A 6,406-nucleotide genomic window follows, 5' to 3' on the forward strand; every position below is an offset into this window, starting at 1 on the left:
TCAGCTTGTCAACACTTCTTACAAAAATAAGTAGCGATGACGTCAATCTCTCTGAGGCAACACAACATCAGGAATGTGTTCTTAACGTTTTGTACACTGTGTTGATTGGGTATTTATTGCACTATTTGACCATAGATGAGAGCGTCCTCAGGTGGTATGTTTTATCTATTTGTTTTCTCCACCTTTTTTTTCTTTTCAACAACCAACAGTAGTGGCAATGTCGTCATTTCCATTTACGATAGCCAAGAGATCCCACTGAAGAAAACTACAGCGACAAACTTCCGTTCTAAAGACAGCTATTTCCGTGTTTGAGCTGACGCGTCGTTAGCGTTTTTCAAACCAGTTCTGCTCTTACGTGTCAGTCTTCTTTCACCGTAGAGCAAGAGACCGGTCGGTCACTTCGGAACAATGGCACCTAAAAGTAGCAGCAAACAGCAATCCGAGAAGACCTACTCCTCCAGACTTCAGCCGAAACCTGTCTGCAAAGTCCCTCGCGCTTTTCTACGGCAATGCACTAATTGTGTCCCAATTCCCATTTGTCAGTAGCAAGCACAGACAAGTAGCAAGCCATCTTTTACCTAACATAACTAACTTACGTGCATAACGAGACATTATAGCTAGGTTGCTACCAACCTTGCCACACTGTTAATAATGTTACCCATTTACTGTAACGTTTGCTACCCAGTTAGTATATGCCAGGTGAATTATCAGTTATAGTAACGTTACTTGCTGAGATTGATATTGTGTTTGGTATTAGCTACGTTATCCTAAACTTGATTAGCTAACAGTCACCATTGTAGGTAACCAACGTTAGCTATTCTGTTCACTGTGCACTACTCATGTAATACTAACTATCATAAACAGAGTAATATTACTTATGTTAACTCCCTGTTTGTTTTCTCCCTTGTTGTGGTTCAGGGCTGTTCTGGAGGATCTGGCACATGGACCTGGTCCAGTCAGCGGTCCTGTATGGAGTCATGACGCTGGTCAGCACCTACCTGGTGGCCTTCGCCTACAAAAACGTCAAGTTTGTCCTCAAACACAAGTAAGTTTATCATACAAACATGAACACTCACKTAAAACTATGGCCTCTGTGTTCTGCAATGCTTGGAGGTATGGTGAGTTTGTCATCGATCTGTAGTAGGTCGGTACCTAACTTCTAAATGTGCCTTATCTCTTGACCACAGAGTTGCCCAGAAGCGAGAGGATGCTGTCTCCAAGGAGGTGACAAGGAAACTCTCTGAGGCTGACAATCGCAAGATGTCTCGYAAGGAGAAGGATGAGAGGTCAGTCTGCCAGCCAGTCTGTGATTGGACAGATAACATGTCAATCACTCCTGAGTGGGTTACTGAGTTCTCTAGAACACATTTCTTTCCCCTCTCAATTTCATGTTGTTGAAGCTGTAGGGGTCTCACTCAAACAGCTACCCTGGGTGCCAGTCTGTTCCTGGTCTCACCCAAACAGCTACCCCGGGCGCCAGTCTGTTCCTGGTCTCTTTAATATAGCCTGGGTGCCAGTCTGTTCCTGGTCTCTTTAATATAGCCTGGGTTCCAGTCTGTTCCTGGTGTCTTTAATATAGCCTGGGCGCCAGTCTGTTCCTGGTGTCTTTAATATAGCCTGGGCGCCAGTCTGTTCCTGGTCTCTTTAATATAGCCTGGGCGCCAGTCTGTTCCTGGTCTCTTTAATATAGCCTGGGTTCCCAGATTGTTTCTGGTCTCTTTAATATAGCCTGGGTTCCCAGATTGTTCCTGGTCTCTTTAATATAGCCTGGGTTCCTGGTCTCTTTAATATATCCTGGGTTCCCGGTCTCTTTAATATAGCCTGGGTGTCAGTCTGTTCCTGGTCTCTTTAATATAGCCTGGGTTCCTGGTCTCTTTAATATAGCCTGGGTTCCCGGTCTCTTTAATATAGCCTGGGTTCCCGGATTGTTTCTGGTTGTTTTAATATAGCTTGCGGGTCAGTCTGTTTCTGGTGTCTTGGCAACTCCTTATGGACTTTACATGTGAAATGGCTTGACAACAGAGTAGGTAAAAGCACAAACAGATCTGGGACCAGGCTAGTGAGATCAGATCTGGGATCTGGCTACCAAACACCATGCTTACCCATTAAACCCTATTCTCAAATACATGTGCAAATGGTTGAACTCTTCCTTCCCTATGTTAGGGTCCTGTGTAAGGAGGTAGCTGACTGACTGATACACCCTTCTCCCTATGTTAGGGTCCTGTGTAAGGAGGTAGCTGACTGACTGATAAACCCTTCTCCCTATGTTAGGGTCCTGTGTAAGGAGCTAGCTGACTGACTGATAAACCCTTCTCCCTATGTTAGGGTCCTGTGTAAGGAGGAGCTAGCTGACTGACTGATAAACCCTTCTCCCTATTGTGTGTGTATGCGTGTAACTTTAAGTCGCTCTGGATAAGAGCGTCTGCTAAATGACTTAAATGTAATGGTAAAATGTCTGTACCTGTGTGTGTTGTGTGTCTCACAGTCCCCGTTGTTCACAAGGTGTATTTTTACCGTTTTTTAAAATCTGGATTCTGCATGCTTCCATCAATTACTGATGTTGGAATAGAGTTTCCATGTAGTCATGGCTCTATGCGGTACTGGCACACTCCCTAGTTTGGTCTGGACTTGTGAAGAGACCTCTTCGGCATGTCTTGTGTGTCTGAGCTGTGTGCTAGTAGTTTAAACACCACAGCTTGGTACATTCAGCTTTGTCAAACTTCTTACAAAATAAGTAGCGGATTGACGTCCAAATCTCTCTGAGTGGGCCAACCACAACATCAGAATGTGTTCTTTAACGTTTTTGACACTGTGTCGATTGGGTATTTATTGCACTATTTGACCATAGATGAAGAAGCGTCCTCAGGTGGTATGTTTTGATCTATTTGTTTTTCTCCACCTTTTTTTTTCTTTTCCAACAACCAGAAACAGTAGGTGGCAATGCTCGTCATTCCATTTACGATAGCCAAAGGAGATCCCCACTGAGAAAACTTACAGCGACCAACTTCCGTCTATAAGACAGCTATTTCCGTGTTTTGGAGGCTGACGCGTCGTTAGCGTTTTTTCAAAACCAGTTTCTGCTCTTACGTTGTCATCTTCTTTCACCGGTAGAGCAAAGAGACGGTCGGGTCACTTCGGAACAATGAACCTAAAAGTAGCAGCAAACAGCAATCGAGGAAGACCTTTACTCCTCCAGGACTTCAGCCGAAACCTGTTCTGCAAAGTCCTCCGCGCTTTTCTGTACGGCAATGCACTAATTGTGTCGCGCAATTCCCATTTGTAAGTAGCAAGCAAGCAAGTAGGCAAGCCATCTTTTTACCTAACTAACTAACTTACGTGGGCATAACGAGACATATATTAGCTAGTTTGCTAACCAACTATCGCCACGACTGCGTTAATAAATGTTACCCATTACTGTAACGTTGCTACCTAGTTAGTATATGCCAGGTTGAAGTTATCTAGTTTAGTTAAACGTTAACTTGCTGAGATTGATATTGTGTTGGTATTAGCGCTAGTTATCCTAAACTTGATTAGCTAACAGTCACCTCATTGTAGGTTACCAAACGGTTAGCTATTCTGTTTCACTGTGGCACTTACTATGTAATACTAATATTCATAAACAGAGTATTATATACTTATGTGAAATCCCTGTTTGTTGTTCTTTCCTGTTGTGGTTCAGGGCTGTTCTGGAGGATCTGGCACATGGAACCTGGTCCAGTCAGCGGTCCTGGTATGGAGTCATTGACGCTGGTCAGCACCTACCTGGTGGCCTTCGGCCTACAAAAACGTCAAGTGTGTCCTTCAAAACACAAGTAAGTTTATCATACAAACATGAACACTCACGTAAAAACTAATGGGCCTCTTTGTTCTGCAATGCTTGAGTTATGGTTGAGTTTGTCATCGATCTTGTAAGATAGGTCCGGTTACCTAACTTCTAATTGTGCCTTATCTCTTGACCACAGAGTTGCCCCAGAAGCGAGAGGATGCTGTCTCCAAGGACGGTGACAAGAAACTCTCTGAGGCTGACAATGCAAGATTGTCTCGCAAGGAGAAGGATATGAGGTCAGTCTGCCGCCGTTCTGTGATTGACATGATAACATGTCAATCAACTCCTGAGTGGGTGTTACTGAGTTCTTCTAGAAGACATTTCGTTCCCCTCTTCAATTTCATGTTGTTGAGCTGTAGGGGTCTCACTCAAACAGCTACCCTGGCGTGCCAGTTCTGTTCCTGGTCTCAACCCAAACAGCTTACCCCCGGGCGCCAGTCTGTTCCTGGTCTCTTTTAATATAGCCTGGTGCATTCTGTTCCTGGTCTCTTTAATATAGCCTGGGTTCCCAGTCTTTCTGGGTGTCTTTAATATAGCCTGGAGGCGCCAGGTCTGTTCTGGTGTCTTTAATATAGCCTGGGCGCCAGTCTGTTCCTGGTCTCTTTAGATATTAGCCTGGGCGGCCAGTCTGTTCCTGGTCTCTTTAATATAGCTGGGTTCCCCAGATTGTTTCTGGTCTCTTATAATATTAGCCTGGGGTTCCCAGATATGTTTCCTGGTCTCTTTAATATAGCCTGGGTTTCCTGGGTCTCTTTTAATATATCCTGGGTTCCCGGTCTCTTTAATAATTGCCTGGGTGTCAGTCTGTTTCCTGTCTCTTTAATATAGCCTGGGTTCCTGGTCTCTTTAATATAGCCTGGTGGTTTTCCCGGTCTCTTTAATATAGGCCTGGGTCCCGGATTGTTCTCTGGTTGTTTTAATATAGCTTGCGGTTCAGTCTGTTTCTGTTCTTGGCAACTCCTTATGGAACTTTACATGTGAAATGGCTTGACAACAGAGTAGGTAAAAAGCACAACACAGATCTGGGATTTCAGGCTAGTGAGATCAGATCTGGGATCTGGCTAGTGAGTTCAGATCTGGGTCTGGCTACCGAGATCAATCTTTGGTGTACCGAGATCAGATCTGGGATCTGGCTACCAAGATCAATCTGGGATCTGCCGGCTACCGAGATCAGATCTGGGATTGCTACCGAGATCAGATCTGGGATTCTTGGCTAGGGATACCAAACATCCATGCTTACCCCATTAACCTATTCTCAATATACATGTGCAAATGGTTGAACTCTTCCTTCCCTTATGTTAGGGTCCTGTGTAAGGAGGAGGTATGCTGGACTGACTGATAACCCTTCTTCCCTTATGTCTAGGGTCCTGTGTAAGGAAGGAGCTAGCTGACTTGCTGATTAAACCCTTTTCTCCCATATGTTAGGATTCTGTGGAAAAAGAACGAGGGTAGCTGAATATGAGGCCACCACCTTCTCTAATCTTCTTAACAACACTCTGTTCCCTTGGTCCGTCGTCATCATCGCCTCCTTCTTCCTTGCTGAAGAACTTCAACCCCACCGTATCCCATTTTAAGACATTATCCTCAATTTAACCAGACAGGTAAAGTTCCATAGGAACATGATGGAATGCTTTACAAAGCTGAAAATAGATGGATGTTCCTTCTACTAATAAAATAATAGTTATTTTACTAATAATGATTGAGGCTTGACTCACATCCTGGCATTCTCATTTTGTCCTGTTGTGATATTAGTACTCGGTGGAGGAAACTTCTTGGCTTATTCATTGCGTAGTCTTGGCCTAGCCATCACTGGTTTGGTTCAAATACAGATTTTGTATTGAACTTCAGGTTGCCAGCAGCTGTATTCTATTTACAAGTCTTGGATTGCTGTTTACCTCTGGCTGAAACAATGTCTGAGGAGTGGGTGGGTTCAGATGCTGAAAAACATGTCTGGCAGATGTCAGGAGATTTCTTATTTGCCTCCACCCATTATGCGTTAAGTACGGTATGTAGCTTAGCCTTTGAAGTGTTATTCGCTCGCACTACTTTTGCCTGCCATTTCCTCCAAGATATGTTTTTTTTTCTTCTTAACTCATTGTTCCCCAGTAACTACATCCTGTCCATCAGTGCCTCATCTGGCTCATCGCCCTGCTGTCCACTGGATCCAAGTAAAGGAGGAAAGAAAGAAAATGAACAATTGAGAAGAGGGTTTGGGTCAGGAGGGGCTGGGGTGAAGCTAGGAGGAGGGTTTGGGTCAGGAGGGCTGGGGTGAAGCTAGGTGAGAGGATTTGGGTCAGGGAGGGCTGGGGTGAAGCTAGGGAGGGGTTGGGTCAGGGAGGGCTGTGGGTGAAGCTAGGAGGAGGTTTGGGTCAGGGAGGGCTGGGGTGAAGCTAGGAGGAGGGTTTGGGTCAGGGAGGGCTGGGGTGAAGCTAGGAGGGATGGGTTTGGGTCAGGGAGGGCTGGGGTGAAGCTAGAGGTAGGGAATGGGGTCTGGGAGGGCTGGGGTGAAGCTAGGAGAGGGGAATGGGTCAGGAGGGGTGGGGTGAAGCTAGGAGGGAGGTGTGGGTCAGGGAGGGCGGG

General features: G+C 45.3%; 1 pseudogene; it reads left to right on the top strand.

Annotated features, from left to right (window-relative positions):
• The first annotated feature begins 298 nt into the window (after positions 1–298).
• On the top strand, positions 299–6,118 carry LOC112077207 (translocon-associated protein subunit gamma-like; annotated as a pseudogene).
• Positions 6,119–6,406: the final 288 nt, after the last annotated feature.

Source organism: Salvelinus sp. IW2-2015, unplaced genomic scaffold (assembly GCF_002910315.2).
Source record: "Salvelinus sp. IW2-2015 unplaced genomic scaffold, ASM291031v2 Un_scaffold4383, whole genome shotgun sequence".
NCBI lineage: Eukaryota > Metazoa > Chordata > Actinopteri > Salmoniformes > Salmonidae > Salvelinus > Salvelinus sp. IW2-2015.